The 12,959-nt window shown below is 42.9% G+C and overlaps 1 protein-coding gene across 3 annotated transcripts in view; it reads right to left on the bottom strand.

Annotated features, from left to right (window-relative positions):
- The window catches only part of NDST2 (N-deacetylase and N-sulfotransferase 2), a 119,563-nt gene extending 111,243 nt beyond the window's left edge, over positions 1–8,320 (bottom strand). The window contains exon 1 of one of the 3 annotated variants that reach the window (XM_072994960.2): positions 8,181–8,320. The gene's annotated coding sequence lies outside the window, so the exon portion shown is untranslated. Of the gene's footprint in view, positions 1–7,080; positions 7,287–8,180 lie in introns of those variants that run through there. The other 2 variants (XM_072994961.2, XM_078391114.1) reach the window with 2 other exon arrangements.
- Between the last annotated feature and the right edge of the window lie 4,639 nt (positions 8,321–12,959).

The raw sequence follows: 12,959 nt of genomic DNA, 5'->3' as shown, positions 1-12,959 counted from the left end.
CCTAGCTGGCCATACACATGGACAGAACATTTAAGGTGGTTAAAAAAACATCCTGCTCATTAAAAAAAAAAGAGTGCATCTTCCAGTTTCTTCATGAACTGTCCTCTTTAATTCACAAGCCCCTTGAAAATGTAGAATGGACTTTTAAGCCTTTGTTGAACTAAAAAAACCTGTCCATTTTACCAAACTAAAGCTGCATGTCTCTCTTATTAAAGAGAGATTTGCTTAACAGATTGAACAACTATTAGTCAAGTTCTTTCAAAATATTATATTTATTAATACAAAAAGGTATTTTAACAAACAGATTTTATACCTATAATTGCACAATTCAAATAAATGTGTATTCCAGTCAGTGCCAATTCCTTCTGAGAAGAAATTTTCAGGGGAGTAATGTTGTGGCTCTTTCAAGATTAACATGAACTGTTGGATAGTTCAGTCGTTTAGGTATCTGGCTGGGGAGCCAGAGGTTAGGAGTTTGATTCCCTACTGTGCCTCCTTGATACTGGCTGAACCTGATTATCCATAGGGTTCATTTCCAGGTCTGCAATTCTATGAGTATTTCATTTGTCCACAAGCTTTCATGGGCTGAAGCCCACTTCTTCAGTGTCTGAAAAAGTGGGCTGCTATCCAAAAACTTTAAGCAAAGGAAACAGCAAGCTTCAAGGTGCTGCAAGATTTTTGGTTAGTTTTATTTCCATCAAAATTATACTTGTAAGGTTCTCTAACTCAACTTCGAAACAATACAATGAAATGTGATACAGAAGAGCAATGCAAAACACTTCAAAATAATCAGCAGCAAACTAGAGCTCAATGAAGTCCTTAGAAGCAGGTTTTGACAAAAAGGTTACAAAGCCATCTATCATGGCAGGGAAAGATGATAAGACAAGCAAACTCCTGGCTGCATAACACATATTTTGCAAACATACCAAAGTAAGAAACTTTCCCAAATCCTGGGAGGTGGGGACAGATTAACTACTATTACTGTATTTTTCCATGTATAAGTGTGAGGCCCCCAAAATGGAGGCCATGGTAGGAGTGCCATCGCTCCCGAAGAGAACCCATCACACCCAAACATCCCCACCTCTGACCCCACCGCATCGGGAAAAGAAAGGTGTGGAGACCCCTGATTGGGAAAAGGAGATCGCCGAACCCCTTACCCTAAGCAAAGGGGTGGATACAGGAGATTTGGAGGCGACTCTGAAAGGGTTAACCCTTACCCCTGAACCCGGGAGATCTTTGGCGGGAAGACGGAGGGAGGAGATTGAGGCCGCGGTGGGAGATATAAGGGGAAAGCAGGCGGAGATACCGGGGGGTTGGGAGTGGATCTGGATGGAGGATCCCTGGACCCACAAGTGGGAACAAGTCCGCGCCCCACATGAAGAGGCGGAGAAGCGTCGCCAGCTTGGGCTGAAGCCTCGTCCTTCTTATTGGGGCGAGACGGAGGCTAAGGAGTGGAGAAGGAAACTCCGAGAGGAACGGGAGGCTGTAGCTCGTGAGTTGGAGAGGAAAAGGCAATGGCATATTGCCGAACTGAGGAAGTTGGGGGGTTACCCAGCCCCTGGGGGACAGAAGGAGGAGACAGGTCATCCTGGGGTGAGTGGAGTGGGGATGAAGAAACTCTACCGTTGATCTCGTTAGAAGAAGAATTGGACCCTGGGCTGGGACCTGTGCCACCTCTAACAGAACCCTGGAACCCAGAGACGACACATCCCTTTGTAAATAGTTTGTGGACTCCGTTAAAACTGAGTAACGTTTTACAAGAGACTCTGAACCCCTTCCTGGGGGTAAATCCTGTTGGTGTTGATGCCGCAATAAATGCAGATCCATTTGATTTACCACAACCGTCTCGTCCTTTATTCGAAGTGCCGACAGCCCCACCAAATGAACCCTCACAATAAGACAGCCCAATTTATTTATTTATTTATTTATTTATTTATTTATTTATTTATTTATTTATTTATTTATTTATTTATTTATTTAATTTATATCCCGCCTATCTGGTCAAACAAAGACCACCCTAGGCGGCTATATATAACAACCCCCACTTTTCTAATTCCAAATTAGCCCCATGGAACTTAGCAAGTGGAGGGGGAAAGTTCTGCAGGATCGCTTTTTTCCCCTCCACTTCCTAAGCCCCATGGGGCTTAGCAAAAGGAGGGGGAAAGCAGCGATCAAAGGGCTGCAGGATCACTTTGATCACTGCTTTGGCTGCAGGATCGCTTTGATCGCTGCTTTCCCCGCCACAGCCTGAGCTCCACAGAGCTTAGCAAGTGGAGGGGGAAAGCAGGGATGAAAGGGTTGTCAGATGGCTTTGATCGCCGTTTCCCCCTCCACTTCCTAAGCCCCACGGGGATAAGCAAAAGGAGGGGGGAAACAGCAATCAAAGGGCTGCAGGATTGCTTTAATTGCTGCTTTCCCCCTCTACTTGCTAAGCTCTGTGGGGCTTAGGAAGTGGCAGGGAAAGCAGCGATCAAAGTGATCCTGCACCCCTTTGATCACTGCTTCCTCCCTCCTTTTGCTAAGCCCCATGGGCCTTAGCAAGTGGAGGGGGAAAGCTGCAATCAAATCGTGGCAGGATTGCTTTGATTCTTTCCACCTTCCACTTTTTTCTTCTCTCCTTAGCTTACTTCTGTGTATAAGAGGATCCTCAATTTTTAGTCTAAAGGTTTTAGACAAAAGTACTGTATTGTCTTAGACATGGGAAAATACAGTAGTTCACAACAAGATAGGATTTTCTTAAATATTATTTTCTGGATTTACTGGTTATTCCAGTTATGTTTTTAATTTCTGACATAACTTCTGGGCAAGCTTGCAATTGAAACAATAAAGTTCTACTATCATTCTCCAACTTCATGGCACCCCTAAATATTCATTTTGAGCACAATAATCAAAATCTCATGTGGTAGATGCAATGGCATAAGGAGCATATTAAACAAAAGAGGCACAGCAACAGATGCCCCCCCAAAACCCACATTTCCATCTAATCTATGTAGAAATTCAGGAGTGCATATGGCTAGCTACAGAGATGGCTTGGAAACAAATGCAAGATACTCACTGTAAGTCTCACCAAATCTCCTTCTTGCAAGCTTGTTACCCAACTTTCTCTGGGGAAGTGATGATGACCAAAAAAAAAAAAAAAAAAAAAAGCTACGCTTCACTGATTCCATTGCATTCTCCAAATACCACCTAGCACAGCTTTTCTGGGGGATTCACATCCTTTTTGCAACTTGATCTGACTAGGGATATTAAGGAATCTGTGGAGGCATGCTGTGACATGTTTGCTAAACTCTTTGAAAATACAATCATTCACCATCAGCCTGCTACTATTGATTCCCTTGAATCCATGAATGCACTTCAGAGCTATTTGGTCCCATTGGTGATGGATGAATTTGAACTGTTGAGGTCTGAAGAGCTACCATTTGTGCATTTCACTCCTGACTTCACTACATTGAGCAGAGATGATCTGACAAGTTGCATCACAGCATAGGTATATGCTTCTTTATGAAATGGGCTGGTCCTGGGTATTTTAAATGAGGCAATGCTGTTAATTCCTTCTGAAGAAATCTGCTTTGGACTGAGATATCTGTTGGATGAGACTTCTATTGTCTATTTCAGCAAAAAATAGTGCTGCAGCATCACAAAGGCTAACAAATTATTACTGAGTAAAGCTTTTGTGGCAGTTCACTTGTTCAGATGCATGAAGCATTATTTAAAGCTCAGAAATATGCATCCATGCAACTGGGAAACTCATAAGTAGTCAGGACACAAGGAATTGAACTGCTCAAAGTACAGAAAGTAATAATTATGTTAAAGTTTGGAAAGTAGATAGAGTCACTAAAGGGAGAATACAGGGGAAAAAACTGCTGGATTACAATTTACAATGAAATTCAACTGTAGCTCTTAATAAGGACAAGAGATTTTTATCTCACTCTAGGGGTTAATTAACTTAGGAATTCAAGGTTATCGTCAACAATGATCACTGTAAACCTAAGCTTTAACATAATGTCATTGTCTGTAATTTTTGTACTTCAGTTCCATCTGCTCTAACTGCTTGCAATCCACCAAAGAAACAAACAAACATATGTACATGTACCTGCCAAGTGAGGACAACATTTCATGCATCTGATGACATGGGCTCTAGTCCATAAAAGCTTATGCAATAATAGGTTTGTTAGTCTTTAAAGTGCCAAAAGACGTCTGTTTGGAATGAGTCTGATTTCCAAGCCTGGTTTTGATAACAGTACACTGTGTATCTGAACAGGTCATATGACCAGAACAAACCTATTGACTGACTGATACCAGTAACCCTTTGATTTCTCTCATAGGTGAACTAAACTGGAAGAAAAACATGAAAGCAGATGCCTGTTAATTCTCCTGGCTCTCCCTAGGCTTCCATGACTAGTGACTACTGAACACTGCTGGACAGACTGTTTGAATGGAGAACTGTGTACATAGTATTCCATTATTTCCACTCCCATGTCTACATCTGGTTCTACAAGGACACCAGCTCCCAAAATGATGTCCCATTAAGGGGATTACTGCTTGACTTCACAACATTTGTGCTAAGCCGGATGAGACAGAACTATATGTGGCAATAAACTGCAAGTGATATTACCAGCTCCCTCTTCTTTCTACCTTAATCAGAACAGGCTGCATGGATGCTGAATCAGTGCTTGCAAGTGGTGATGGACTAGATAAAAGCCAAGAAACTTATAAGATGGGTGTTCTATTATAATGTTTCTTTCCTGCCACATGGCAGTGCCATTCTTTTCTGGATGATGTTCCATTCCCCCATGAACCAACAGGTCTGCTGCCATGTGTACTCCATGATCCTATTCTATTATTGGAGACAGAACTTACCTCCATGGTATAGAACACCTTTCATCAGTTTAGAATAGCATCCATACTGGGATGCTATCAAGAAAGATAGCCTAGCATTAAATACTAAACTCTGCTGACATGCACATTACATTGCAATATGTTATGTGCCGGGTTGCTTTAAGGCTCACAAATCCACTTACTGCATTTCTTCCAATTTGTAGTTTGCCTGCCATTCTGAAGAAATATTATCTTACTGATTTATTATCAGCAGCCTCATAGTGTCCATAAGTTTTCAGCTTAGAAACTAAAACTAAAACATGGCAACAAATATATATATAAACAAATTTTATATATATTATAAATATATATATAAATATATAAATATATATATATAATATATATATATATATTATATATATAAACAAATTTTATATATATAAAATTTGGCCAACAGGGTGGCAAATTAAATAAAAAAACATAATAACATTGCAAATTGTAACAGATGGGCATGAACCTTGGTTCGGTTCATAAGCACAGGTGCTGTGAGTTCCCCTCCCCAGCTGGTTTCCTCCACTCACCAGCTGGCATGTGGTCCTGTCTTCCTCGTCCTTAGCTGTTATGCCCAGTAGGAGAAAGGGCTTCCCTGCCCTGCCTCCTTGGCTGATCGCCCACTCAGAAAACAAGGCGGGACAGGCATATCCGTGCTCCCACTGTGGACTGGCTGAACAGCCGAAGAGAAGGAAGAGGGGCGCACACTCTGGCCAGTGAGTGGGGCACCAGCTGGGGAGGCAGGGAAAGGAAACATGCAGGACCTGTTGTGCAGTGCTTATGAACTGGCATGAAACTCAGAACTGAGGTTCGTGCCTATCTCTAGTTCAAAATATAGTGCTAGGCTGCTAAACGGGACTGTGAATTATGATCTTATTGCAATGGTGTTTGTTCAACTGCTTTGATCTTGGGCCACTGCCAGACTAACTTTAAAGTTCTGGGTTTGATCTTTAAAGAATTCTGATTAGAGTGTCCTAAGCATGCACTGTGAGCAAACGAAGAACTTCAGCAGGACCTTTCTCACCCACCTTCTGAGATGTAATAGACAACTAATGGAGAAAGAGCTTTCTTGGTAGTAGTGCCCTGTCTGTGCAATGTTCTCATCATGTATATTAACCTGGTAATTACTCTGATATCAGCGTGGCACTGCAGCACAAAACATATGAAGGTTACCAGTATGAGGAAAACTGGTCTAGCCTAATTGGTAGCAGTTAATAAACAGCAATTCTCAAAAGCACTGACTAGGCTGCTACAGCAGAGATGGTCAAACTTTGGCTTGTGGGAATCTTCTTCTTGCTAGACCCACAAGATCTATTAACTAGAACTAGTATACATTATTAAAAAGAGAGAAGCAGTATCAACTACTACCCGGAGCCCATGAAACATATATCAAAAGTGTGTATGGGCGTATACCATCCAAATCTACAAATTTATTATTATCATTGTACACATTACCCAAAGCAAGGAGCAGAGTTGTATAAAGAACTCATCAAAGGCAACTAATTAATATTCCCATTTTGTTAATGAAAAACTTGAAGGCTAAGTGATAACTGACCATCACTATATCAGCCACTGAAGGTTTTTCCTTACTATCAGTCATACTTGTGAAATTACCGGAGCACTTGAAAATCCACTGCAACTCACCTAGAGCTTCTGATTAACCTTTTGTCCATCCCTGTGCAACAAAGCCTTATCACCTAGAGATGCTGTAAAATTAAGTTGGGGCCTTTGGCATGAAAGACATATGTTCTACTTATGTCCCCTCCTCAATATTCTTTCCAGAATGCCTCACCTGAAAGTTTATTGTTACTTCTGCTAGCATTCAAACAAATCAATTCCCTCTTCCACGCACCTAACCTATTCTTTATAATTCCATGCTTTTACATCTTCCTATTTTGAATGTAATGTAAAGTGGTTTCCTTTGTAAACCACTGCTTATTGAACCTTAGGCCCTATCTGTAATGAAAGAATAGTAATTCTGACCCATCTGAAAACTGTGGAACAACTTGCAATACTGAAAAAGTTGAAATAAAGGATCACTTGTTCAACTGATTCATATGAAGGCACTGGACAGTCTGCATTTCAGAGTACTATGACATGGAAAAATTAGAAAACACTGCTTCTACACTGCCCCTACAATTTTAGGAAAAAGGGCAATAATAATGTTTAGCATCAATACAGCCCCTTTGTCCACTCAAAAATGTCACATACCTTGCCTCAAGTAATATTTACTAACCCCACTTTACAGATGAGGAGTGAGAGGAGAAGACCAAGGCTGGAAGAATATATCATGCTTAGATTTATGGAGAGATGGGATAGGAACTGGGGACTGTGCTTCACAGCAGATGTCCTTGTCATTATTTGTTGAAGTTTTCTGGGGGTTTTCAGCACCATCCACAGGTCTGTGTTGCCCAGCCTAATGAAGAATTGTACAAGGTCAAAAACTAGCTGAGGTTTATGATTATTTTAGTGATCTAATAACGATACCACCTGTCCTTACTTTCACAATTGTGTTATACCATTCCTGGCAGGTATGTGATAAAGAATATATTCTCAAGGATTTCATAATTTAGAGAAAAGAGATATAGCATGGGTCCATTTTTAAAAGGATTCCACTATTAAACTTACTTGGGCAGCTGCCTGCAAGTCACTGTCTCTCAGTCTTGGAGGGCTGGTGTGAAGAAAGGATAACCTCACAGCTAACCACCCTGAGCTCCTTGGGGAGAAATACGATGGAATAATATCCAAGAGTGTGGTGGAACCTTAAGATTAATGCGTTTATGTTCACGTGAGCTTTCATTTACTGGAAAAATTAACACTTCCGAGTGCTGTGCGTTTGAGTACTCGAGGCAAGCCCCAAGTTGCTATTATCCCCCGTGGCTGTTTCTCTCGTGCAGTGGATGCTTCAGCGGTTCCCCCTTCACAGACACGCGCCTCAGACTTTAATCCTGCCGTGGTTTTACATCCTCCCCCGGTCGGTCCTCCACCCGGGGGCCTTTGAGACTCAGTCAGTCTCGCACTCCCCCATCTCGGCGCGGCTCCGCGGCTTCCCCCCCGCCTCCGGCTTCCAAATCACCGATTATCCAGCCCGGACCCCGTCCCTCCCTTCCGAGGTCCCCACTCTCTCCAGCACATCCCAAGCGATGATCTCCCCCTCCCGCCCAGGTCTGCTGGTTCCTCGTACCTCCTCACCTGAGGTCGCGAAGGAACATGAGGTAAAACTGCTGCCCCCCCTCCCCGCCAAATTGTCTTCCAGGCGCCACGAAGGGACCTCGAAGTCCGGCAATCCCGGCTTTCCAGCCCCGACTTACCAGGAGGCTTACAAGGCTCGGTCAAGCACCGGCCGCGTGACTGCGGCGCGCCACAACGATCCCTCAGGCCGCACAGTCAGCCCGCAGCTGCCGCTCCGCTCCGCCGCCATCTTCCGCTTGGAACGGATAGGAAAGGAGGGAACAGGCAGCCCAGGCCACGGGGAAGAGGAGGAGGAGGAGGAGGAAAAGGAGACGGTCCCTTCCCGCTTGGTCCCGCCTCCGCTTGGGGAGCCAGCGAGCCGCCAGGCCCCGCGGAAAGGGGGCAGCGCTTCGGCCGGCCGCTGCGTCGGTCGGGGGAGGGAGCGAGTCTCCCAAAGCTCCACGTACATAGGCCGAATGGAGAAGAAAGAGGGAGGGCGGGCTCTTCTGAGGAGACGTCGAGCGGTTTGCACCTCGTCTCCTCAGCCCGGTTTGAGTTGCGAAGTAGGAGGCTTTGTCCCTCCCAAAAGCCATTTTGTAACATAAAAAAAACCCACACACACACACTCCACACGACGTGGCCTTCCATCACTTTTGTCATCCGAACCGCAGGAAGAGGCAAGGCGCATCTCCTCTCCAGGAACAGCCGGAGGAGACGCTGGAGGCCTGAGGGAGAGACTGGGGAGCGGTGGCCGAAGAGCGCAAAGGACTTCCGACTGCAGCGTGGAAATTATCTATCTATCTATCTATCTATCTATCTATCTATCTATCTATCTATCTATCTATCTATCTATCTATCTATCTATCTATCTATCTATCTATCTCGCGCTTGAGGGGCAGGACGGGCTTCGAAAGTATCTTTGTGTTTAGGTTTTCCTCCCAAAAGTTAACCCCTGAGGAATTTTAAGTTGTTCCGAATACAGCTGAAAGCAAGGAAGCCTTTTTTGCAGCCTTTTATTCATGGAGGGTAGACTGAGATGGTAGGGTGCCCACTGCATACTGGAGGGGGGGGCAACTTTGCGACGCTCCTCAGTGTGAAAAAAAAATCTGCGTAAAGAGCCGCTCAGAAGAGCGGAGTGGGTCTGACTGGCCTCCCTGCTGCCTTGGGTTCCCACATGTGCAAGATAGGTGGATGCTAAAAAAAACCAGTATCCCTCAACTGTGGCCTAAAACAGTGCTGAAGTGAAGTTGTGCCCTGCTATCATTTTTGTTTGTCTTGGAGGCACAGGCTTTCTGTTCATTACTATAAAAGAATAGTCAAAACTTTATATAGGATTGGGCCAGACATCTAGAGAGTAGGAATTCTAGTTTTTCCTTTGTAGATTCCCCAACATCCAAACCTGAGCACTTCAGAGGAATATTGTACTACCTCCTCCTTTGGGCCTATGGAGAATAATCTGTTACTTGCTTTGCTTTCGTGTAAATTGAAGCTGTCTGGTCAATGGGGTTGTTGAATAAAGCACATCATTTAGGGGAGTAGAACTCACATGTTTTTCAATGACAACTAACTACATTTGTTTGAATTAAGCAACATTTCTGCAATTTGCCAACATCACCTATTTAGAATGAAATGTCCAGTTGTGGCTTCCAGAGGTATCCTTTGGGATAAGAGCCAGGCCACAAGAATAACAGGTTTAGAAAAAGTTGAGTGTAATTACTGCCAAGAGCATGATTATACCCTGGGTAGTGACACTACCACAGCTGTAAATTATAGTGTTCAACAAAACACCATCTTCTCAGAACTCTCAGTCCTTCAGTGAGTTCAGCAACAGAAATCAGTGTAGACACTGGGAAAGAATTCAAGGGGAAAATGATAGTGACTGTTACACCACAAGCAGCAGTAGATGACCTTAACAGCAGAGGCCTTCATCAATGGACTTTTTGTTGTTTAGTGGTTAAGCCATGTCCGACTCTTCGTGACCCCATGGACCAGACCACGCCAGGCCCTCCTGTCTTCTACTGCCTCCTGGAGTTTGGTCAAATTCATGTTGGTAGCTTCAATGACACCATCCATCCATCTTGACCTCTTTTGTCCCCTTCTCCTCTTGCCCTCACACTTTCCCAACATCAGTCTTTTCCAGGGAATCATCTCTTATGAGATGGCCAAAATTTTTGGAGCTTCAGCTTCAGGATCTGTCCTTCCAGTGAACACTCAGGGTTAATTTATTTCAGAATTGATAGGTTTGTTCTCCTTGCAGTCCAGGGGACTCTCAAGAGTCTTTTACTCTCCTATAAACTAGGAGCATCTCAGGCTACAACTAAATGAAAAGTGAAAGACACAGACCACCGGTGAACCATTCTGATTAAAGTGGTATTAACATGGTTTTAGCAGCAGCTTCCGTACAAAGAAGGGGCCAGCTAAGAAGGAGCAAGAGACTATATTCTACTATAATTTCTCCTTGAATTTCCGGTCACTGAGGCGTGTTTCCATTTTCAGAGTCCAGCCCAGAGAATTTAGCTGAAGGGAGAGTAGAAGAAAGCACAAATTTTGGGTGGATTCAGCATATTCAGCTTTCAAAAACACCTGTTTAACCTCACCTGGCAACACAGAGATCATGTTACTGTCATGTCTGATTAGACTAGGGGTATACATGTTGTGAGCACTGGTAAGCAATGATAGGAATGACAGCTGAACATCTTGGGGGCTGCAAATTACCTGTTTGGACTCTTACAGATGAGCACCGGTATCTTTTATCAGGTACAGATGAAGATGGAAAGTTGTGTTATGTCATGTTAGGAAATGCATGATTCTTCTATTTAAATCCTAATTTTTAAATTTAATTTTAGAGAGAGAGATGGCCGCATTTGTCAATTACAGCACATATAGACCAAACAAAACAAAGCATTGTGGCACTTTAAAGACTTAAGAAATTTTAGTATGACCTGTGGATTAATGGATTGTGTATGAAGAAGTGTTCTGTGATCCATAAGTGTTCATACTAAAGTAAGTGTTAGTCTTGTTATTTTGTTTTGTTTTTCGGTATGTTTACCTCCTTTCAATGGATTTTTCAGTTACCACCTTTTAATCTAAAGTTTAACAATCTGAAATCATACTTTGCACTTGCAACATTTAAGAAGAGAACCAACCTTTGATTTTCAACTATGAAATGCAGAAGTGGCTCAACACCCTGGGTTTCAGACCACAAGTGATGATTTCTCAATAAAAACATTATCTCCAGTTACTGTGAAGTGTGAACAAAATAACCACAAACATGTTCTTAATGTATTGAATTTATTCAAGCATAAACCACATTACTGAAACTTGGGTTACTCTTGCTATTAATAGTTCCTTCTTCCCATTCTACTGTAATCTGAAACGGTCCTTTTCTGGAGTGATGAGACTGACATAACCCAGGAGAGAAAGTAATATAAAACCTGAAGGGTATGGTATTGATAATTGGTATTGATAATTTATTTACAGAAGACATTTGCCGATTCAGTCCTACAGTGAGCACCGTCCCATTGGAGACAAGCAGCAGCTGAGCATTTTTTATGCTTCATGGGCACATGTGTATCCATGTGTCACACCAGTTCTGTGCACTGGAAAGTGCATCTTTATTTCCTTGGAGTACAGGCAGACCTGTGACAGTCAGGCCAAGGTGTAGAGAGACTGACAGACATAAATAGTAGCTTGTGCAGGATCAGATAGGCAACAAATAGCTGATATGAGAAAGATGAGGTTTCCGTGGCAACTTTCTAATCAGAAACCTGATTTTCAATACAGATCAAGCCTACCTTTTGAAAATGAACACTGCAGTGGAAACAACCATGTTTGGTTGACAAACAGTTCACAGTCCTAATTAGCTTGCAAGCATGATTCTGGCATTAAAAGTGTGTGGACATTTTCAGACAGGTATGCTCCCCCCCCCCGAACAATATTGTTTCACTCCCCACCAGCTAAACCAGTGTTTTGTGAATTGGCCCACTTCAAATGCAAGAGCATGAGACAAATAATACAAGGTCAAATCAAAGGCCTATTTAGTCCAGCATTCTGTTACCAGTGGCTAGCCAGATGACCCACTGAGAAGCCTATGGCAGAACATGAATATCCAAGTACTGTACAGTATAGTTTTCTGCCTGTATTCCCTAAAAACTTGCATCATGCCTCTATTGTTAGAGGTAATATGGAGCCATCATGACAAATAGCCCGGTAGCCACATTCTCCCTGAAGTTTGTTGAATAATCTCCTTTTAAAGTCATTCAAATTGACTGCCATGACTACACTGTATTAGGTGCAATATGGAGAACTCCTTTTATCCGTCCTGGATATACCATCATTCATTAAGTGTACAGTACTTGGATATTCATGTTCCATCATTCATTAATTGGATGAGCCTGACTTCCAAACTCTCCAAGCCTGTACCACACATACTATACAGTGGTGTCCCGCTTGACGACGATAATGTGTTCCGTTAAAATGGCTGTTAAGAGAAATCGTCATCAAGCGAAAGTAAAAAACCCCATTGGAATCATCATTTTGTGATCGCTATAATGATCGCAAAAACCTCATCATCAAGCAATTTCGACATCTAACGGGGTAATCGTCAAGCAAGGCACCACTGTATGTGCTTCTTTCAAGTTTTCCCTAGCTTGTCCTAAGCTAAAGAATGTCAAATATTGTGACCTTTCTGCATAGTAGGGAAGATATTTCATTATTTTTTCACATCAACCACACATTTGAGTTGACACTTCCATCAATATGTCCACAATAGCTCAAGGTCTGTTTCCTATATAATAATTGCCATCATTAGATCCTTTCACCCCTTCACGGATTGTTCCCTTGTTGTGGTGAAGGGGCTTGAGTAATTCAGAGAAGCTATTGGCTATGCCATGCAGGGACACCCAAGACGGACAGGTCAT

This window comes from Pogona vitticeps, chromosome 3, assembly GCF_051106095.1.
Source record: "Pogona vitticeps strain Pit_001003342236 chromosome 3, PviZW2.1, whole genome shotgun sequence".
Taxonomy (NCBI): Eukaryota; Metazoa; Chordata; class Lepidosauria; order Squamata; family Agamidae; genus Pogona; species Pogona vitticeps.
Note: the sequence above shows the minus strand (reverse complement) of the source record. Positions and strands in the feature narration are given on the sequence as shown.